The 24,053-nt window shown below is 37.5% G+C and overlaps 2 long non-coding RNA genes across 2 annotated transcripts in view; one reads left to right on the forward strand and one right to left on the reverse strand.

Moving 5' to 3' along the window:
• Positions 1 to 2,435: 2,435 nt before the first annotated feature.
• LOC111093069 lies at positions 2,436 to 21,930 on the reverse strand. The gene is made up of 5 exons (XR_005380414.1): positions 21,842 to 21,930; positions 5,133 to 5,247; positions 4,365 to 4,491; positions 3,759 to 3,823; positions 2,436 to 3,146 (listed from the first exon to the last, which is right to left on the reverse strand). It is a non-coding gene; the product is annotated as an uncharacterized LOC111093069 (long non-coding RNA).
• Positions 21,931 to 21,949: 19 nt separating this feature from the next.
• Positions 21,950 to 24,053, forward strand: part of LOC102152390 — a 34,340-nt gene continuing 32,236 nt past the window's right edge. Inside the window, exon 1 of the long non-coding RNA XR_005380415.1 lies at positions 21,950 to 22,058. This is a non-coding gene — a long non-coding RNA (uncharacterized LOC102152390). The remainder of the gene's footprint in view (positions 22,059 to 24,053) is intronic.

A 24,053-nucleotide genomic window follows, 5' to 3' on the forward strand; every position in this document is an offset into this window, starting at 1 on the left:
TGGGGGTGGAGCCAAGACATTCAGTTTTTAAAAGCTCCCAAAGTGATTCTGAGGTATAGCCAGGATAGGGAAATCACAGGTTTATACAGCCCTGCTCTTCAAGTTACAGGTTAGGCTTGTGGTTGTAATTACCCAATGGCTCACCTGTCTGCACTAGACTTCCTTGCTGTGGTAAGAAAAATGCAAGGATGAGGAACAGTGGTGAGCCAACACCTGATTCTATTAAGAGGTCCAGTTAGTCAATGAGGAATCAGCCCGGTGCTGCTGTGGACAGCAGATAGTCTCAAATCTGCTTTGAGATTCAGTGGCTCATGCATTAGCCTCTTTAGTGTTCTTTCATCTGGATGCTGCTGTTTTGTTCCACAACAGAGCCAAATACCCACATCTGAGCTCAGCAACAAACTCAGGTGAGAGGATGAGGCATCAATTTTTCAAACTAATGGGTAACATGCAGCTTTGCTTATTATACTGTGATAATACTGCAGACTTCTCAGGGTAAGAGGCAATCGATTCTCTGCTTACGGTCAGGACAGCCCAGGTATAGAAAGGGGAACAGCCCAATTTATGCCCAAGAGGCTACCAGAAAGGTGCAGGGAAGGAGTACCTAGCTTTCTGAACCCTCGAGAGACAGACTGTAGTCTACATACTACTTCAAGGGCAGCCACACACAAAACCTTCCTCTCCCCCCAGCTTCTTGTCTCTAAGAAAAGAGGGTATTTCTGAAAGTCTCAGGACTTTCAGGGATCATGTACTTGAGTAGCTTAAGAAAACAGGTCATCAAAGCAAAACACCTGGGTTCAAATTTTGACATTACTACTTGTCACCCATGTGACTTTGGGCAATTACTTCTGAATTATTTTCCTTAATAAGAAAGGAGTTATGCTAGTGCTTACCCATTAAGGTTATTACTATGCGACAAAGCACAAGGAGTGAGCACAGTGCTCAGCACATAGTGGTGCTCGTCAATGTAAGTTATTCTTAATGTAAATGTACCTCTCAGAGGTATGTGCAGTTTAAGTTTATACTAGGAACTCAGGTCTTCTCAGGTCCCATCAGAGTCCGGGCTGCCGGTCATGAGTACCTCCTATTAGCTTAGTCACACACACTCTGGGCCAGAGAGAAGTGGGGTGGTGACCCATTAGGAAATACCTCATGGGAAAATATAAAAGAGGCTTTGGAAATGAAGCAGGGAACCTCAGCAAATAGCATACTCACATCCAACATTGTGACTAAGTATACACACACAGCACAGACTTTCTGCATTGACAACTTCCTCATCAATTGAGTCTTTAATAAAAACTAAGGCAGAATGCCATCTTTTGTTAGATTAATACAATCATAAGAATTACCTCCCACACACTAAGCACATCACACAGTAGTTTTGTCACATGTAGAACAGCACCGGGTACACATTTCACTCCTGGGAGAATATGGTGTTTTCAAATAAGTGCTCTTAAGATAATACTTCCTTCCAATCTTAAGATCATTCTTTCCAGCTGGTTGACTGGTTATCAGACATTTCTTATCAGCTAAATTCTCCAGGTTCACCCAGAACACATCAGGTTGGACCCAAATGTGAGTATAATAAACAGTTATGTACCATGTCCAAGTTTATTGCAGTTTTAACTAATCAAAAATCGATACTATTGAGTGGGTAGCCTTTATTATGTACTAGAAACTATGCTAAGCATTTTGCAATACTCTGTTTTAGATAATCTTCAGAACATCCCTGTGATATTTTATGTATATGGAATTCAAAGCTTAGGAAAGTTCAGTTCATAGTTATGATACAAGTTATGAAGTAGCAGACCCAGAATTTGCATGTACGTATTTCTAACTCCCAGAAGCAAATGGTTAACCACAAAGTCTACTGAGAAAGCAGCATGCCAATACAACGTTCTGCACCAGATGGGGCTAAGACCCAGTCAACAAAAACTGAGGTAGAATTTGCTCCTATCCCTTACATGCTGGTTATTTCCTTTCAAATTTTCACCAGATTGATGTCACCAGTCAAGTTAAAAAAATAAAACAAAAAACAGCAAAGGTATGAAATAAAATACCTATTTTTGGGAAGAAAAACTGATGATTTTAAGAATATCCACAAAATAGTCACTTTTACTAAAAAATGCAGTTATATAAAGTTGTAGAATATGGGGAGTCCCAGTAGCTCAGCGGTTTAGCGCCGCCGTCAGCCCAGGGCATGATCCTGGAGACCCAGGATCGAGTCCCACCTCAGGCTCCCTCTGCCTGTGTCTCTGCCTCTCTCTCCTTCTGTGTCTCTCATGAATAAATAAATAAATAAACTTTTAAAAAATTGTAGAATAACTAGTAAAATATCTGTATTATAGCTTTCTTTCCTATAATTTTCTTGTTGCTACTAAGGAAAAAAAAATTACCACAAACTTAGCAAGTTAAAACAACATGAACTTGTGCTTTGACAGTTGTGGAGGTGAGAAGTCCAACATTAGTCTCACTGGCCAAAGTCAGGGTATTGGCAAGACCGGTTCCTTCCAGGAAGGATGGCACTTGGGAAGAATGTTTCTTTGACCTTCCAGCTTTAAAAGACACCCCGTTGCCTCGGTCCCATTGCTTCCTTACACCACGGCAATCAAGTCCTGCTTCCACTTGTATACCTACTTCCTACTGGCTTTGGGCCTCCCGCCCCACTCTTATAGGATCCTTGTGAGTGCATTGGGCCCACCTGGATAACACAAAATACTGTTCCCTTAACTTAATCACATTAATAAAGTCTATTTTTGCCAAAGAAGGTAACATATGCACCAGCTCTAGGTTGTTAGGTTGGGGGCCATTATTCTATTGCAATTACCAACATGTTTTTTAAATTATGACAAAATTTTAAAATTAACTAGAAAAGAAGGCAACCTTTTCATGAGCACCTGTGTCCAATTTCCAATTAATTCATGGGTTTGGAGGCTGACTTTCATGGCTAAGTAATGATGTTTTTTTTCTTTTGGCTGGAAACTTTCTGGAGCACGTGGGTGCAGTGACTGTGTACTGTCTGGGTTACTGAGCAGCTTGGATGAGCATCTGTGGAGGAATCACTGTGGTGGGTTATATTTAAAAACTGTTTCTTCCAAATGTTCAGAACAGAGCCAGGTCTGCACTAAGAAGCAGCCTTAAATCTGCTGCAGAAAAAAAAAAAGGTAGAGATTATAAAATGCAGAAGGCAGTTACCTTCAATTCGTTTAACATTAGCAGCTCACTAATAATGAGTGACAAAGCGAAGAGGATTAGAGAGGGGAAAACATGTCGCTTCTTGGCTGATCATTGAACCAGTTAATCCTATTCTGATTAGAAGTGAGTAGAGCAAGAAAACATGGGCACCAGCTTCCCCGGAGTTTTGTCTTCTAGCCATGGAAAAGAAGAACAAGAGTGCTCAGTGCCTTTTAAATGGGGCTGGATACCAAAACCAAAACCAAAACAAAACAAGAAACAAAGAAAGAAAAAAAAAACTCAGTAAAGTCTGAGTTAGGGTGAGCCCAAGCAGAAGGGTATTTGCTTTGTTTGGTTTCTTCCTTAAACTGGTAACCAGAGAAGATCTATTCTCTCAGTGCCCTGAGGAGAGATGTACAGTCTCCTGATCTCCAGGGTGATGAGGAAAGAGCTGTACACCTGTTGCTACACACAGCTCCAGGTTCTCAAGGTTCCAGCTGCAGCTTCTAAAAGAATCAAGTGAAATTGAAAGGACATTTGTAAAGATATGAACACAGCTCCAATATGAGGAAGTTCCTATTTACCTAAATGTGTCCCCTTTTTTCAGGCTCGCTTCTTCTCATAACATTTCAATGTGTATTTCCATCTTCTAGGAGGGCATTAATGGATACATATGTTACTTTCTTAAGAAACTATAATATAGCTTCTTTTTAAAAATAATCTAATGTGAACATATGTATAAGATACTCTACAACAAACTAGCCATAGCTGATAAAATATTCTTATTCCTCTAATTAGAATTCCCTTCCCATCAGTGAGGGGGAGGGAGGGAGAGAGAGAGAACTTTTTGGCTTATAGTTCATAAAACTTGCTGCAGTGCTTCTCAGACTTTAGTGTGCACACAAAACACCTAAGGATTTTGTTAAAATGTGAATTCTGACCCAGTGCGAGAAGAGGAGGGTCATAGATTCTCTATTTCTTACACATCCCTGAAGTGACATCATCATTGTTCTTCTTCCCCCTGTGAATGGTGATGTCATAGAGACATCTGTTTATAAAATAACAGATTTCCCAAGTGCCCCCCTGCCCCCGACCTCCCCACAGAGCTGTAGCTTTAACAAGGCCTTCCGATTATTTCTATACCACCAGTCTTATACCAATTCAACAAGCAGAATGGACACGACAGTTACAATTCAAATGCTTGCTAGGGGCGTGTGGTCACCGAAATGCTCAGGGTGGACTGACTTTATCATCAGTGATGAGCTGGCTGGTGTGGGACTGAGCTTCAGGCCTTCCTCACATGCCTTGTCACATGCTCTGCAACCATAACACAAGGACAAATAAACATTGCCAGTACACAGGCCACCAGTTTGTAACCTCTGAGCCTAGAGCTGGCAGTCTGAGCAGTTTGAAGGTCATGACCCCTGTGAGAATTTGATGTCTACCACCAGAAAAACCTACAAACACATGCACACAGTTCATAAACAGTTTCACGAAGTTGCCTATTTCCTAGTTCATCCATAGATTCCCTGAAGGGTTCATGACCTTGGGCTGAGGATCCCTGGGGCACCCTGCAAACACCATCTGTCTCAGCGATGGACAGCCTACTCGTTTCAAATCTCATCTTGCTGTCATTTGATTCCTCTGGATCAGCCCTAGAACCTTTCCCTGAAATGATCCACTGTGCCTGGCTAAGGGCTTCTACCCCCCAAGCCCCAGTGCTGTGTGAGCCTGGCCTCAGAACCTGAGTTTCACCCTATCTGCCTCAATTTCCCATCCTGTCCTGACTTGCTTCCTGATTGAGCCTCTAAAAGTCCCCCTCCAATTGTAATGATCTCTTTCTAGGCCAAGTGTCTGTATTTTAAGCCCTCTCTGTCAATCTCCCAGCTTTGAGATTGCTACCTTTAGTCAGAAGTTATTACTTAAAAGACATGTCATTTGATCACTTCGTATCTTACCTTCCTCCTCCAAGAATCCTCTTTACCATGCCAGGAAAGGTCTTATACTTCTTATCTTTGCAGTTTTAGCAATCTTAAAAGCCTCTGCTTAGAAGGACTTTCTTTTTCACTCTTTCTGGGGAAAAAAAAGTTTAAAATGCAAGTATATTTTGAACAGAACACAATTATACTTCAGAGGATGTGAAAAAAAATGTAAGAAAATTAGCATTAAAATAAAGAAATGAAGTCTTCCATTTGGATTTGGATTGCTTCTAATGTACTTGCATGCACACAAACACATCACAGAACTTTGGCATTGTCCGTTTATTCGGTTTCATTATTTTATCACCTATTCCTGTAAATTTTCTTAGGAATTTATGTTTCATAATATTTCTTACACTCCATTGTGTAACAGTAGAGGATCATAGAATAGAACATTACTACTGAGTTGTAATATATGACATTATACACTGAAATTTTTTGTTGTAACTTTTCTTCACTTAAAAAGAACACAAATAATTAATTGATTATAAAGGCAAGACTAAGAAGTATCAGCAAATATTAGTTTTTCCCTTATTGTGAAGTTTATAACATTGTAACTGTGAAAAATAAGAGGAGGGGATGATCTAAAGACTTAAACACTGCTACCTTATCTACATGATGATTGGGAAGCTGTTAGCTACTGAGTTTTCTGTTTTACATGATGAAGAAGAGATTTTACAGTTCAAGAAATAGTTTGTTTGAATATAAACCTCTTTCTTGATAAGAAGACTTAGTGTTTAGGGTCCAGAATGAGGCTCTCCATTGTCATTTGGTAATAATGGGAATCAGTTTGATCTAGGAGAGTGAAATTTTCAACCAACAGAGAATTGATCAAAGTGAAAATATGCGGAGATTGAGCCTACAAAATAGAGTTGGTCTCATAAAAACAGCATATCTGAGACCTGTATGAATATCATAAATACCCAAAGTAAGATTGTGACAATTATGAATGGATAGGTCAGTCAACCTAGCATTTAAAAGACTTTATAAAGTCAAATTATAGTACTGCCCACCCACCATTATGAAATTTTGTTCAAGAGACTATTTGTATTGTTATGCAGAGAAATCAAGCCATTGTAGGCTAATTCCATTAAATATTTGACTCCTCTGACCATTTTTTCTTGATCCCATGTGTATTATTCTTCCATCATTGATGTAACAAATTTTCACAAACCAAGTAACTTAAAACAACACAAGTTTATTTTCTTATAGTTCTGGAGGTTGGAAATCTGAAATGAGGCTAAAATCAAAATATCAGTTGGGCTAGTTTCTTCTGGAGACTCTAAGGGGGGAATCCCTTCTTTTCCTCAGCTAACTTCTGGTAGCTATTAGCATTCCTTGGCTTGTGGCTGCACCACTATGATCTTTGCTTCTATTGTCACAATGCTTCCTACTACCCTAATCTGTTTTCTACATTTTATAAGGACCCCTGGAATTACATCAGGACCACCTGGATACTTAGTGCAACACAAACCTCTCCATCTCAAGATCTTTAAATTAGCCACATCTGAAATATCCTTTGCCATATAAAGTAACAAAGATTCAGGAATTAGGATGCAGACACATTGAGGGTGTTATTCAGCCTAGCACATCGTGCTTATTGAGCAACCTTCCAATTATGACTTGGATTCCCCTATGTACTTTTCTATTAAGAAATAAAGAGCTATCCATGCAGACTTAAGTATTTTAGTACTTACATATCATAATTCTCAAAATAAATTAAAGAAATGATAGTCTGGTCTTATATATCAGGCTTAGAGTTTATATTCTGTCCTGATCTATTTTCAGTGTACCCTCATTGTCAGATTTTTGAAGTCTGTAAGGGTAAAATTCAGACCCTGCTAAGGAGAGTTCTCCAAATCTATAAACAGTATCTTTCCACAAGATGCCCTGCATTAATTAATAACCTCATAATCGCAGTGGCTTACTTGTAACAATTGACACTAGTCAAAATTGTGTAGGTCAACTAAGGCTTTGTTTCTCCTCTTCTCTTTCTCAGTACTGGATTAAGTAGAAGACTATACTTGAGACATGTGGTTCTTAGGGCAAAGAAAAAGAGTAGTGATGCAAACACACACACACACACACACACACACACACACAAACAACAAAAACTAAACTAAATTAAAATCACTTACCTAAGTAAACAAAAGCAGGTAAATTGTGGATAGAAGCCTAAACTGGAAGAAGAGACCTACACAAAGGTGAGTTTTCCTTTTTGCTCATGGCTCTGCACTCAAGACATACCCAAGTCACTGAACTCCTTTGCACATCAGTGGCATTGGTGGCAAAATCTCTGATAGAGATCCTCTTTTCTTATCAATGGAATCAGAAATAGGAATTTAGCAGGATGGAGGGAGTGGGAAAGTCCTGGAGAAGGAAGAGCTAAGAGGAGATTCCCTAACTCTGTATGAACCTACCCAAACCTTGAAATCATTCATAAATTATGCATTTGCAGGGCAGATCAAAGTAGCATAGCAAAGGCTTTGAGAACTGAACTGAAATTAGAAACACTTCTCACAAGAGGAAGCACAATTTCTGGTCTGAACCCAAACAGTTCCAAAATTACTGACTAACTCAAAGATAATACAAAATGTGACTAAGTCTCATTGGAGAAGATAATAAGTAAATGCCAACTACAAGATGACCCAGATGCTAGAATTGCCAAAGATTTATAACCAGCTATTATAACTAGCAGAAGTGTGTGGAAATGAGTGAAAAGATAACAGTTTTGAGCAGAGAAATAGAAACTATTAAAAAACACAGGAGAATTTTAGAAATGGAAACTATGTCTGAAACTAAAATTTCACTGGCTCATCCAACAACTGAATAGAGATGAAAGACAAAAAAAAGTCAGTAAGCTTGAATATAGAGAAATATAAAATATTGAATCTGAACAATAGACAAAAAAGATTTTAAAAAATTATCAGAACCTCAGAGTTCTATGGGACAATATCTAACACATATGTTGTTAGAATTCTAGAAAGAGGGGGGAAAAGATTCAGGTGGAAAAAATAATTTAATAATTTATGTCCCCAAACATGCCAAATGTGGTGAAAAAATTAAATTTACAGATTAAAAAAGTTCGGTGAACCCCATGTAGAACAAACTCACAGAAAATTACAACTGAACACGTCAAAATCAAACAGCAGAAAACCATGCACACAAAATCTTAAAATAGCTAGCAAAAAAAGCAATCATTGCAGATAGGAGAGCAATTTGAATGAGCACAGAATTCTTATCAGAAACCAGAAGACAGTAGAACTACACCTTTGAAGTGCTGAGAGAAAAACGCTCAGTCCAGAATTTTACATCTAGTGAAAATATCCTGGAGAAATGAAGGCAAAACTAAACATTACCAGATAAAAGAAAATATAAAAAATTCATCGCCAACAGACCTCCTCTAAAATAATTGCTAGAGGATGATCAAGTTGAAGGGAAATGATGCCAGAGGAAAAGTTAAACCTTTGGGAATGAAGAAAGAGCAAGAAAATGTGAATATCTATTCAAATGTGAAAACCTACTTTTTCTTCTAAGTTCTTTAAAATATGTATGACGAATAAAAGCAAAAATTATAACATTATCTCAAAGGAGTTGAATAATTGTAGATGAAATTCATATGTCACCTCTAACACAAAGGGTAATGAGAGGAAGTAAATTTACCTGTATGGTTCCAAGAATTCTACATTTTATAGGAAGTGGTACAGTGTTAAATCTAAACAGTGAGAAATTGCATAGGTATAGTGTAATATAGAAAGAATAATAAGAGATAGAGCCAAACAGCCAACAGGCAAATGAAAATGGAATGCGAAAAAAATATTCAGATAATCCAAAAAAGACAAGACAGAAAGGAGGAACACAAACCAAAGCTAAAGAGAAGATAAATTAAATGGTAGTCTTAAGTCTAACCATATCAACAATTATGTAAAATATTAGTGGTCTAAAGAAAACACTCCAATTACAAGACAGAAATTAATAAGCAAGACCTAACTATATACTGCCTCAAAGTGACAAATTTTACATATAAAGGCAAAGACAATGTGAAAGGAAATGGAAGGAAGAGGAGATGAAGATATACCATGAAAATGATAAGTATAAGAAAGCTGGAATGACTACTTTTATATTAGAAGAAAAGGATTTGAATATAAAAATTAAGGAACTTTAAGATAAAAAAGGACATTTCATGATGATAAAAGACATAATCATTCAAGAAGACATAATAAATTAAAATGTGTATTCACTTAATGATGGAAATTCAAATTATATGAATAAAAAATCGAAGAATTAAGGGAAGAGAGAGACCACTGTACGATTAAAGTAGAAGATTTTAACATCTATTTTTCAATAATTTATAGGCTCACTAACCATTTAAATATTAGGAAGGACATAGAGATCTGAATACCTTTAAACACTCCAACTCAGTTGACATTCATAGAACACTGCATTCAACAAGTGTGGAATATACATTTTTCAAGCTCACATGGAACATTCACCAAAGGAGACCATACACTGAGTCATAAAGCAAGTCACAATATTTTTATGGGACTGAAATCATACAAAGGTTATCCTCTGAGCACAATAGAATTTGATTTAAAAATTAATAAATTAATATATTTAGGAAAACTCTATATAGAGTTTGAAAAACATACTTCTAAATAATTGACAGGTGAAAGACAAAGGCACAGGGAAATTTTAAAATATTTTGTAGGGCAGGCCAGCAGGCTGGAAATTGAAGGTAAGAGTTGATGTAGCAGTCTTGAGTCTCAAGTCTGCAATTCAGTCACGATGCTCTGCTGTAGTCTTCAGGCTGAATTCCTTCTTTGAGAAACCTCAGTTTTTTGTTCTTAAGACTCTCAACTAACTGGGGGAAGCCCACTCATATTTTAAAGGGTGATCTGTTTTATTTGAAGGCTAGTGATGGCAAATGTTAACTATATCCACCTACAAATACCTTCACAGTAACAATTATTCTAGTGTTCTACCAAACAACCATACACCTAGGTCAAGTTGACACACAAAAAATTAACTATCACATATATTACATCAAAATGTGAAAGATGTGGGGAGGGAAACAGTCATTCAGATCCAGGAGATAGAGAAGTCCCCCCCTAAAATCAATAAAAAACATTCAACACCTCAACATTTAATAGCAAAACTTGCAAATTCCAAAGACAAAGAGAAAATCCTTAAAGCAGCAAGAGACAAGAGATCCCTAACTTATATGGGGAGAAATATTAGATTAACAGCAGACCTCTCCACAGACATCTAGCATGCCAGAAAGGGCTGGCAGGATATATTCCGGGTCCTGAATGAGAAGAACATGGAGCCAAGAATACTCTATCCAGCACGCTGTCACTCAGAATAGAAGGAGAGATAAAGAGCTTCCAAGATAGGCAGAAACTGAAAGAATATGTGACCACCAAACCAACTCTGCAAGAAATATTAAGGGGCACTCTATAAAAGAAAGAGGACACTCAAAGAAATACTCTGCAAAACAGGGACTGAATAGGTATTACGATGACACATTTATTGCGTCGTCATAATAGATATGAATTTATCATATCTTTCAATAGTAACTCTGAACGGGAATGGGTTTAATGATCCCATCAAAAGACGCAGGGTTTCAGACTGGATAAAAAGCAAAACCCATCTATTTTCTGTCTATAAGAGACTCATTTTAGACCTAAGGACACCTACAGTCTGAAAATGAAAGGTTGGAGGACAATTTAACATTCAAATGGTCCTCAAAAGAAAGCAGGAGTAACAATCTTCATATCAGATAAATTAACATTTATCCCAAAGACTGCAGTAAGAGATGAAGAGGGACACTATATCATACTTAAAGGATCTATCCAACAAGAGGACCTAAAAATCATGAATATTTATGCTCTTGTGGGAGCTGCCAAGTATATCAATCAATTAATAACCAAAGTAAAGACATATTTAGATAATAATACACGAATACTGGGAGATTTCAACATAGCGCTTTTGCAAATGACAGATCTTATAAGCAGAACATCAACAAAGAAACAAGAGCTTTAAATGATACACTGGACCAGATGGATTTCACAGATATATACAGAACTTTGCATCCAAATGCAACTGAATACACATTCTTCTTAAGTGCACATGGAACTTTCTCCAGAATAGACCACATACAGGGTCACAAATCAGGTCTTAACTGATACCCTATGTATTTTCAGACCATAATGTTTGAAACTTGAACTCAATCACAAGAAAAAATTTGGAAGAAACTCAAACACGTGGAGGTTAAACAGCATCCTGCTATCCTGCTGAAAGATGAAAGGGTCAACCAGGAAAATAGAGAAGAATTAAAAAGATTCATGGAAAGTAATGAGAATGAAGATACAACCATTTAAATCTTTGGGATACAGCAAAAAAGCAGTTCTAAGAGGGAAATATATCACAATACAAGCTTCCCTCAAAAAACTGAAAAAAACTCAAATACCTTAAACCAAAGGGACTGGAAAAAGAACAGCAACTAAAACCTACAACAAGCAGAACAACAAAGTTGATAAAGATTCCAGCAGAACTCAATGAAATAGAGACCAAAAGAACGATAGAACAGATCAACAAAACCAGGAGTTGGTTCTTTGAAAGAATTAATAAGAAAGATAAACCATTAGCCAGCCTTATTAAAAAAAAAAAAGACTCAAATTAATAAAATCATGAATGAAAAAGGAGAGGTCACAACCAATACGAAGGAAATACAAACGATTTTAAAAACATATTATGAGCAGCTATACGCCAATAAATTAGGCAATCTAGAAGAAATGGACACATTTCTGGAAAACCACAAACTACCAAAACTGGAACGGGAAGAAATAGAAAACCTGAACTGGCCAATAACTAGGGAGAAAATTGAGCAGTCATCCAAAACCTCCCACGACACAAAAGTCCAGGGCCAGATGGCTTCCCAGGGGAATTCTATCAAATGTTTAAAGAAGAAACAGTACCTATTCTACTAAAGCTGTTCTGAAAGATAGAAAGGGATGGAATACTTCCAAACTCGTTTTATGAGGCCAGCATCACCTTAATTCCAAAACCAGACTAAGACCTCACCAAAAGGAGAATTATAGACCAATATCCCTGATGAACACAGAAGCAAAAACTCTCAGCAAGATACTAGCCAATAGGATCCAACAGTACATTAAAAAGATTATTCACTATGACCAAGTGGGATTTACCTCCCGGGATGCAAGGCTGGTTCAACACTCATAAAACAATCAATGTGATAGATCATTTTAACAAGAGAAAAAACAAGAACCACGTGATCCTCTCATTAGATGCAGAGAAAGCATTTGACAAAATACAGCATCCATTCCTGATCAAAACTATTCAGAGTGTAGGGATAGAGGGAACACTCCTCAACATCTTAAAAGCCATCTACAAAAAGCCCACAGCAAATACCATTCTCAATGGGGAAACACTGGGAGCCTTTCCCCTAAGATCAGGAACAAGACAGGGATGTCCACTCTCACCACTGCTATTCAACATAGTACTAGAAGTCCTAGCCTCAGCAGTCAGACAACAAAAAGAAATAAAAGGCATTCAAATTGGCAAAGAAGAAGTCAAACTCTCCCTCTTTGCAGATGCCATGACACTGTACATAGAAAACCCAAAAGACTCATGATTGCTAGAACTCATACAGCAATTTGGTAGTGTGGCAGGATACAAAATCAATGCCCAGAAATCAATGGCATTTCTATACACTAACAATGAGACTGAAGAAAGAGAAATTAAGGAGTCAATCCCATTTACAATTGCACCCAAAAGCATAAGATACTGAGGAATAAACCTAACCAAAGAGGTAAAGGATCTATACCCTAAAAACTGTAGAACACTTCTGAAAGAAATTGAGGAAGACACAAAGAGATGGAAAAATATTCCGTGCTCATGGATTGGCAGAATTAATATTGTGAAAATGTCAATGTTACCCAGGGCAATATACACGTTTAATGCAATCCCTATCAAAATACCATCGACTTTCTTCAGAGAGTTAGAACAGATTATTTTAAGATTTGTGTGGAAGCAAAAAAGACCCCAAATAGCCAGGGGAATTTTAAAAAAGAAAACCATATCTGGGGGCATCACAATGCCAGATTTTAGGTTGTACTACAAAGCTGTGGTCATCAAGACAGTGTGGTACTGGCACAAAAACAGACACATAGATCAATGGAACAGAATAGAGAACCCAGAAATGGGCCCTCAACTCTATGGTCAACTAATATTCGACAAAGTAGGAAAGACTATCCACTGGAAAAAGGTCAGTCTCTTCAATAAATGGTGCTGGGAAAATTGGACAGCCACGTGCAGAAGAATGTAACTAGGCCATTCTCTTACACCAGACACAAAGAAAAACTCAAAATGGGTGAAAGGTCTAAATGTGAGACAAGAATCCATCAAAATCCTAGAGGAGAACACAGGCAACACCCTTTTTGAACTCGGCCACAGTAACTTCTTGCAAGATACATCCACGAAGGCAAAAGAAACAAAAGCAAAAATGAACTATTGAGACTTAATCAAGGTAAAAGGCTGCTGCACAGCAAAAGAAACAGTCAACAAACGTAAAAGACAACCTACAGAATGGGAGAAGATATTTGCAAATGACCTATTATATAAAGGGCTCGTATCTAAGATCTATAAAGAACTTATTAAACTCAACAGCAAAGAAACAAACAATCCAGTCATGAAATGGGCAAAAGACATGAACAGAAATCTCACAGAGGAAGACACAGACATGGCCAATAGCACATGAGAAAATGCTCTGCCTCACTGGCCATCAGGGAAATACAAATCAAAACCACAATGAGATACCACCTCACACCAGTGAGAATGGGGAAAATGAAAATGAAAATAGGGAAACAACAAATGTTGGAGAGGATGTGGAGAAAGGGGTACCCTCTTGCACTGTTGGTGGGAATGTGAACTAGTACAGCCCCTCTGGAAAACTGTGTGGAGGTTTTCAAAGGGGTAAAAATAGACCTGCCCTACAACCCAGCAATTGCATTGCTTGGGGATTTACCCAAAAGATACAGATGCAGTGAAGAGCCAAGACACCTGCACCCCGATGTTTATAGCAACAATGTCCACAATAGCCAAACTGTGGAAGGAGCCTCGGTGTCCATCGAGAGGTGAATGGAAAAGAAGCTGTGGTCTATGGATACAATGGAATATTATTCAGCCGTTAGAAACAACAAATACCTTCCATTTGCTTCAACATGGATGGAACTTGAGGGTATTATGCTGAGTGAAGTAAGTCAATCAGAGAAGGATAAACATTATATGGTCTCATTCATTTGGGGAATATAAAAAATAGTGAAAGGGAATAATGGGGAAAGGAGAGAAAATGAGTGGGAATATCAGTGAGGGTGACAGAACATGAGAGACACCTAACTCTGGGAAAAGAACAAGGGGTAGTGTAAGGGGAGGTAGGTAGGGGGTTGGGGTGACTGGGAGATGGGCACTGAGGGGGGCACTTGATGGGATGAGTACTGGGTGTTATGCTATATGTTGGCAAATCAAACTCCAATAAATTTTTTTTAATTTTAAAAATAAAAATAATGTGGAAGATGAAGGTGAAGTGATGCTTAGGGGGTAATTTTTAGCTTTAAATACCTAAATTTGAAAAGAATAAAGATCTAAATACAATGACACATTGGTCTACCTTAAAAATAAGCCAGAAAAAGAGCAAAGTAATCCCGAAGTAAGTAGAGAAAGGAGACAATAAGTAGAATTTAACGAAATAAAAAGTGGACAGAAAACAGAGCATTTATAGGTCAAAAAATGCTTTTTTTGACAATATCAATAATATTGAGAAATCTCTAACTATATTGATGAAGGAATTAAAAATAACAGAAATCTCCCATGGTCGAAACCAAAAGGTTATTATCATTAACATATACAACTTTATTATAACAAATTGAACAACTTAGATGAAATGGACAACTGCCCAAATAGCAAAATTTACCCACATAGACACAAGTATGAACAGAAATAGGAATAATTGAAATAAGAATTTAATGTGATATCAAAACATCCCCCAAAGAAAACTCTAAGTCAAGAAGATCTTACATGGAGCCTGCTTCTCCCTTTGCCTGTGACTATGCCTCTCTCTGTATGTGTCTTTCATGAATAAATAAGTAAAATCTTAAAAAAAAAGATTTAAGTAGACACTTCACCAAAGAAGATATACAAACTGTCAATAAGCATATAAAAAATGCTCAACATCATTAGCCATCAGGAAAAGGCAATTTAAATAATAATGTAATATATACTCATGAGAATAGCTACAATTAGAATAATTGACCATACTATGTACTTGGCAAGGTTGTGGAACAATATGAATTGTCATACACTTCATCTGGGAATATAAAACAATACAATTAATTTGCAAAACTATTTTGTTTTTAAGATTATATATACACATATTATATATATGTATGCATATACACATATATACACATATTATATATGTGTATATATAATATATATATTGAATGTTATTATATATGTATATATATGTATATGTATGTGTATATATATACACATATATATAATAACATCCAACTATTACACTTCTAGGAATTAATTCAAGAAAAGCATATGTATATAAGTTTTTACATAGATCTGTACACAAAATGTTCATAGTAGCTTAATTATAATAGACAAAATCTGGAAACAACTCAAAAGTTCCCTGACAAATGAATGGGAAAACACATCATGAATGATTCATATACAATGGAATATCACTCAGCAATTAAAAGGGAAGAAGTACTGATAGAGGCAACAATTTGGATGAATGTCAGAATCATTATTTTGAAGAAAAGAAATTGGGGGAAAAATCTGCATTATTCCATCTATTTAAAGCAGAAAAACTGACAAAACCAATTATGCTGTTAGAAAACAGTATTGTTACTTTTGAGGAGTGATAGTGTTTAGGAAGGGAATGGGAGAGGCTTCAGTAATCCTTATTATGTTTTTTAGTTCTTGATGTGGGTACTGATTATATAACTGTGTTCATGCAAAGAAAATTCATCAAACTTAATGATCTGTGCACATTTCTATATATATAAATTTCAAAATATAATCCAATATAAATTTCAAAATACAAAAACAAAAGAACATGACTACAGACTGCATTTTTTATTCCTTTGAGCAGTTAATAAAGCTATTTGTATTTGCATTTGCCCCAATGATTCCATCACATTGTGTCAGAGGTTCACAGTCTATTCTTACACTTGAAAGCTTGGTAGCTGTCTCATCGTCTTCATTGACTAATACCAGCACCTGTATTAGCCAACAATGGTAGCCACATGAACATTACAGACCTCTTGGCTGACATCTAATAAAAATAAGCCTCTATTCTGTTTAGAGAACATTTGCAGGACATTCTAAGTTTATTTATGCACACACACCACCACCACCACCACCACCACTACTACCACCTCTACCATTGCTAAGGAAAAGAACAAAAATTATAGCTATTGAAAGTAGTATTCTTTGCTATATGTTTGCCTAGTTCCCTTCTTCTGATGACCATAAGGAAGAATAATGATAATTCTGTCATTATTTTGGGCAATAATTGCTTTTTTGTACAATCCTAATTGGCTAATGCTTTTTCAAACTCAGGCCATGTGCAGATGGTCATGATTCTATGAATAAATAGGCGGACTTTTATACCAAATCTGAAACAAATATTTGCCTCTCCAGGTCAAGTACTGACGGAGTTATCTGTTAGAAACCTTGTCTTAACCCCAGGAAGTAAGCTCCAGGGGAAAATTAACTGAGGGAAAATGTGGTGACCTGGGAAAAACTTGAATTCTCCCCCAGGGAAGACAAAAGATTGTCCACAGAACACATCAGAGCCCAATGACAGATACTAAGATATAAGAAGTTATGAAAATTTGATTTAAAAAATAGTCCCAATTATATTCCTAATTGTATCCATGCTTCTTGAAGATATAACTTTGCAGCCTATCCTATTAAAATGATGAGCCTCTTGGGGTACCTGGGTGGTGCAGTTGGTTGAATGGACTCTTGGTTTCAGCTCAAGTCATGATCTCAGGGCCATGATATCGAGCCCCTTGTCAGGCTCCACACTCATCATGGAGTCTGCTTGAGATTCTCTCTCCTTTTCCCTCTGCCCCTCCCACTCATGTTCCCTCCCTCTCTCAAATAAATAAACAAACCTTAAAAACAAAACAAAACAATGAGCCTCTTTGTTTACCCTCTTGAGTCTAGGCCAGTCTTGTGACTTGCTTGGGCTAATAAAATATGGACAAAGTGATTTACTAGTTCCGAACCTAAGTCTCAAGAGGTATGTGTGTTTCCCCTCTTTCCTGGAACCCTGCCACCACCAAACAAACCCTAGCTAGTCTGCTGAAGAGAGTTCAGTTGTACTAGTCAAGACTGTCCTAGACCATCCTACAACCTGCTCCTCATACATGTTAGAGCCTCCTCAAGATCAACAGAGCTCTTTGTCCAACCCATGGCTGATCATACGGAATGAGCCTAGAGGAGTCCAGAACTGCCCAGCTGACAGACTTGCAAACCAGATATATTTGTATTACTAAGCCACTACGACTTAGGATGGTTTGCTATGCAAATAGTTAGGCAACAAATAGCTGAAACAGAAATCTGAGGGTGTCTATCTTGCCATCATCAGAGATGTAGATCTTTGGGAAGAATCTTTGATCTAATTGCCTCATTTTATGAAGATAAGTAAAAAGTAAACATAAAGGACATGAACTAAAAATCAGAAATACCAGCCCTGGTTTTTGGTTTTTGTTTGAACTATATTTAGCTAATATTACAAAATGACTTTGAACAGTTTCATTATAATAACCATATTAATAGCTACTAGCATTTAGGCATTTAATATAGACAGAAATATTCTAAACATTTTACATCAATTTTTCCCCATAATCTGAGGAAATGAAGAATCCACATGGAACTAGTGTATGAAGGTAAACCCTTATGATATCTGAGCCCCTGTGCTACAGTTTTACTGTATTCTACTACTTCCCACGATGGTAAGGCATGGAACTGCACCTACCACAGGGCTGAAATTCTAGTCAATACATTAAGCAAATAATAACTACAGTTGAAATTATCCTTGAAAATGTCTTTGTCTATAAATTGTAATGCCAGCTGTCAAGAAGTCCACTAGAGTCAGTTTTATCCTCCAATATTCTACAGATAGCTATAATTTGGGAGGGCAGAAGTCAGTCTACATAGGTGGATGATGTTTCAGAGTCCATGCTGCGTACAAGATACCCAGCCATGGATTTCATACATGGTTAGATGCTCACACTATGAGAGATGCATGAAACCTGAAAGCCACTGAATGATCATCATACTCAACCATCTCATTTTTCTTTGGCTCATAATACAGACTGACAGATGGAATCACTTGAGATATTAAAATTTGCTCTTTCTCTATTCCTGTCTCCTCTCATTGCCAAGTGTTCAAACACTTAAATTCACAAAAGCTAAATGTATCTGGTGCAACTCCACTATACTGTTTTGGGAAAAGATAACATGCCATCAGTTCCAGAGTAATCAAGGAGGTCAGAGCTGTATAGAGAACTAGAAAGTGTGCTGCCCCAAGAGTCAGGAAGCCCTGGTCTCAGTCTTTGATCTGGCACTAACTTGCTCTGTGACCTCGTTACGTGTGAACATTCAGTAGACATCCCTAAAGCTCAGTTTTCTTGTCTGTAACACGTTTTTTGACTCTGTGAAACAAGTCTGAACCCTTTCATACCAAATATAATATCTACCAGGTAAAATTTGACTGCTTCCAGGAAATCAAAAAGGGGAGGGGAGGGGCAAAATTGATGTTAGGCTCTTGGTCCTGAGCATGCAATTGGCTTCCCTGCGACTCTCCTGGATGCTTCCCCCATTCCTTCTTTCAGCAGCACCCTGCACTCATGGGCTCTACAATGTCATGGATTCAGGATCTCATAATCCTGAGCCCCCACCTTAGCTCTTTCCCTTATTACTAGCATAAACCTTGGCAATGTACCTAAGCTCTTTCTAATTTTAATTTCTTTCATGCATGCAACAGAACTAATGATGCATATCTAACCTACCTATATAATAATAGTTGGTGTTTTTGTTAAATATGTAAGATAATGTATGTATTTTGTGTCCCTTGATGTCATTTAAACATTTCATAAGTAATAAAAACAGAAAACTAACTTAAGCAAAAAAATAAAATAAAATAAAATAAAATAAAATAAAATAAAATAATAAAATAAAATAAAATAAATAAAATAAAATAAGATAAGAATACATTGGAATGATACTGAGTGAGCTCAAAAAAACTGAAGAGACAAAACCAAACCTGGGAAGCACTAGGCCCAGGGCAGATTTGGGTATTTCCACAATAGACTGAGCATTCCTAACTGAGTATTCTCTGACCCACCCATCTTCTGTGTTCACTATATAAGTTTCTGGGAGAGAAAACCCAACTGGCCTAGTTTGGATCATCTGACTACATTGGATCAAAGGTAAAGAGCCCTGTGATAGAAAACCCCATTCAAGCCATGTGGAATGAGAAGGGTGAGATCCCTAGAGGAAGGAAGCACTGTTCCTAGAACAACAGAAGAGATCCTAGGCAGACAGAAAACAGAAAACAGGTTCCATGACCAGTCCTGAGAATTCTCATAAATGTCATACAAAGGTTAGATCCCAAAGTCATTGTTGTTTTTTAAATGGCCTATCCAATAATATTTTCCCCTAGCTATGTCATGACCTTTCCTCTACCCTACCTGCCTTCCTGTTGGCCCTTTTTTGTGGTTCCAGTTTCCTATTGAGAGCCTTGCTAAACTGAATTGCTTTTAGGGGAAAAGTTCTTCACACTGGTAAACTCAGCCATAAAACACCATCGATCCAATGGGTAGTCCTAGGTTCCCCCTAACACAAGACTTTTTTTTTTTTTTCACTTACAGAAGCATACAAACTCCACATAACTGACGAATCAATAAATTTAAAAACTTTGATCTCCACCAGAGACAACACAAAGAAACCCAGAAAACAGAGCAGGAACATAGTGTCTTCTTCATGAACTCCTCCCTCCATGAATTCACTCATGCTATTTGAACAGCTGTCACAGGCTTGGTCTGACCTCTTGAGCCCTCCAGGACACTGGGTCAGACAGTAACATCAACACTATGTTTAGCCATAAGGGAATTAGGAAATGAGGGGAATCAAGGTCAAAAACAGATCCATGTATAGTGCAAGCTATTTTTTGTTTGTGATTTTTCCTAAGAAAACAAGGAGATGCTTGGTCTATTTATTAAGGCTCAATTGCTCCAGATCCTAACATGAACTTTCTAGGTAATGTCTTGTTATTCATTTAATCTCTCTGGTCTTTTCAGGCCCAGCACAAAACACATGGATGGAAATTCACACTTGCAGTTCATCAGTGGGGAACTGGAATTCAGTCCAGTTCAGTTTGCAGTGTAGCAGAACCACTAGAAATCAGGATACCTGGGCTCTGATCAAACTGCCGACTGCTTCCTAACTTGAGGGGAATTGCTTTCCTTCCAAGGGTCTTGGTTTTCTTCTCCTTCGTGTAAGGATGCTGAGCCTTGTTTCTAAATTGCTATCCTTCTTGTGTTGATGTTCAGTAAAGCTAGGGTCAGAGAGATTCCTAGGAATAAATGCTTCCCATACACAGAGGACTCAACCTTCTCCTGGGGAGGAAATGCAGAAATTAAAGGGCCCCATTTGTTATCCTGACTTAACTGGGGGTGAAGAGCTGGAAAGGGCACCTGCTGATGTTATTCAAGAACTCCAGAATATCATTCTTTGTGGGCACAGATTCTATAATATTCAGGACGACAATAAAGTTGGAGTCAGCAAACTTTTTCTAATGAAAGGTCAGATAATAAATATCTTAGGCTTCATGGGGCTAATCTCTGTTACAACCACTCAACCCCACCATTGTGGTGTGAAACCAGATACAGACAATTCTTAAACATGGGAGCAGGTTGTGTTCCATTACAAAACAGGTGGTGGGAACGTGACTTATGGGCTGTGGTTCACTGACCCATGATGTAAATGACAGCCTTTGGAAGATCACTGAAATAGGAGCCACAAGATGTAGGTTGTAGCCTAAGTCCACCATTTAACTAACTAGCAAATTCTTTAACTTCTGTAAATCTCAGTTCTTTCATTTTCAAATGAGAAAAAGAATGAAAGAAAATGAAATGGTACACACTCTGCCTCAAAGGAATAAGCATGCTAACAGTTAACATTGGAATATAAAATTTAAAATATTCCTTTCATATCTATCATCACATTTTATTCTAAAAGCAAAAAACCCTTAGTATTTATTCAAACTGGTGGTTGTTATCTAACCCCTAACATTCCGACTTGTAAGTATCATTATTCCCATTTTATGGAAAAGACACTGAAAATCATGCAAGAGGGAAAAGTAAGGTGAAAACTGTACAGTGTTACATTAGCACAAGGTGCCATAATTATACAAGATGAGGAAAATAAGATCTCCTAAGTCTTCCCTTCACAGGTTCAAGTAGTGGATTTTCATTCTAGTATTTAAAATTCAGTTCAACATACATATTCTAACATCCACTGTTGTGTGTAATCAACCTCCACCATCAAGAAGCTTCTGATCCCCATAGAGAGCCCTAGTTTACCCTAAGGAGAGGCTGGAGAATCCCCCCTGTGTCCTTGTCCTCCTTCAGAGCATATCTGGGAAAACAGAGTTGTTGCTATTTGCATGGACATGGTTGTTACCATGGCAACAGAGAGCCAGTCAAGTTACCTACCTGTGCCAACCAGATGCATGGAGGAATGGGGAAGGGGAGAGACTCAGAGAAATCTGGAATCTTCCAACTGCCAACAGCCCTGCAGGTGAGAAGGTTGCAAGGATTCTTCTTCGCTTGAGGCTATGTAAAGACAAGGGTGACAGGTACACAGGTAGTAGCTTCCCAGGCTTGAAAGGGGATGATCAGACTAAAAGACACAGATGGAGATCATCACTCTCAAGGGTTTGAAATCATCCCAGACATCACCTTTAAACTTTTTACAATTTTAAAGAGCTAAGATCACAGCTGTTGAATTCCATTTGCACAGTATAATTTGACATTTACATGACTTTTTTGGGTGTTTCTGACATATGTTTTCTACCATTGAAGGGAGCATTGTCCTAATATGGAAAACCAGGATAACACAGAAAAAAAATAATTGATGAAATAAGAGTAATCCATAATTCTATAAGGCAAAATAACTATTAATGTGGCAGATTATTTTCAAAGATGACAACAGCCATGCCTCCCTTTGTGCATGCCCTTTTGCTATTGACCTTGCCGTTCTCATCCAGAAGTGGAGTTTAATTTTCCTTTGCATTGAATCTAGGGGGACACTGCAGCTTGTTTTGCCAATTGAATGTCACAGTGTGACATTGTACAAATAATGGTGCTAGGCTTTAAGAGGACTTACAGCTTCTGTTTTTGTCTGCTTGGAGCTCTGAGTCTCCATATTAAAAAATAAAGTCTGGGGCACTTGGGTGGCTCAGTTGATTAAGTGTCTGACTCTTGATCTCAGGGTCATGAGTTCAAGCCCCACATGGGGCTCCTTAAAAAGAATCTTCTAAAATGAACAATTTAAATAAGATCCAAAGTCTTATAACACTGCACAAGTCCAAATCTCAATGGAAAATCAGGCATACCAAGAACAGAGAAGGTCTCAAATCAAATAAGAAAGGAAGGGATCCCTGGGTGGCGCAGCGGTTTGGCGCCTGCCTTTGGCCCAGGGCGCGATCCTGGAGACCTGGGATCGAATCCCACATCGGGCTCCCGGTGCATGGAGCCTGCTTCTCCCTCTGCCTGTGTCTCTGCCTCTCTCTCTCTCTCTGTGACTATCATGAATAAATAAATAAAAAAAAAATCTTAAAAAAAAAAAAACAAATAAGAAAGGAAAATCAATAGACACTAGCATCAAAATGACACAAATATTGGAATTATCTAACAAGGATTTTAGAGCAGTCATCATAAAAGTGCTTCAATGAACCTATGAACATGTTTGAACCAAACGAAAACATAGGAAGTCACAGAAAAGAAACAGAAGATGTAAAGAAGAACTAAATGAAAATTTTATCATTATAACAGACTATGAATAAAATAAACTGCCTAGTGGATGGGCGTAACAGCAGAATGGAGAAGACAGAGGGATATTGGTAAAGTTGAAAATGAAACAATAGAAATTACCCAATCTGAACTGCAGAGAGAAACAGATAGGGAAAAAAAGATGAATAGAGCCTCTGGGACATGAAAGACTTTAACAAAAAAATTATATTCATGTCACTGAAGTCTAGAAAAAGAAGAAAAAGAGAGCAGGCTGAAGTATTCTAAGAAATTATGGCTGAATAGTTCTCAAATTTGGCAAGATATAAACCTACAGATACAAGGAGCTGAAAGAAACCCAAACTGTAAAAACCAGACATTTATGTCAAGATATATCATGGCTAGACTTCTGAAAACTAAAGACAAAGAAAAAAAAAAGTTGAAAGTTGCCTGAGAGAAATGATGCATACTTGTAGAGAAAAGACAATTGGACAGAGTCAAGCTTCTCATCAGAATCAATGAAGGCCAGAAGGAATTGACACCAGTTTTCAAATGCTGAATGACAAGCACCAATCTAGAATTTTAAAATTAGCAAAAATATCTTTCATGAGTGAAGGAGAAATGAAGATATTTTCAGATGAAGAGTAACTAGAATTAGTTGCCAGCACAGTGACTATATAAGAATGACCAACAGAAGTTCTCTAACCAGAAAGAAGATGATAAGGGGAGGAATCTTTGAAAACCAGGATGGAAGAAAGAACACACACACAAAAAAAAATAAAAA

This window comes from Canis lupus, chromosome 28 (assembly GCF_011100685.1).
Source record: "Canis lupus familiaris isolate Mischka breed German Shepherd chromosome 28, alternate assembly UU_Cfam_GSD_1.0, whole genome shotgun sequence".
In the NCBI taxonomy this organism is placed as follows: Eukaryota; Metazoa; Chordata; class Mammalia; order Carnivora; family Canidae; genus Canis; species Canis lupus.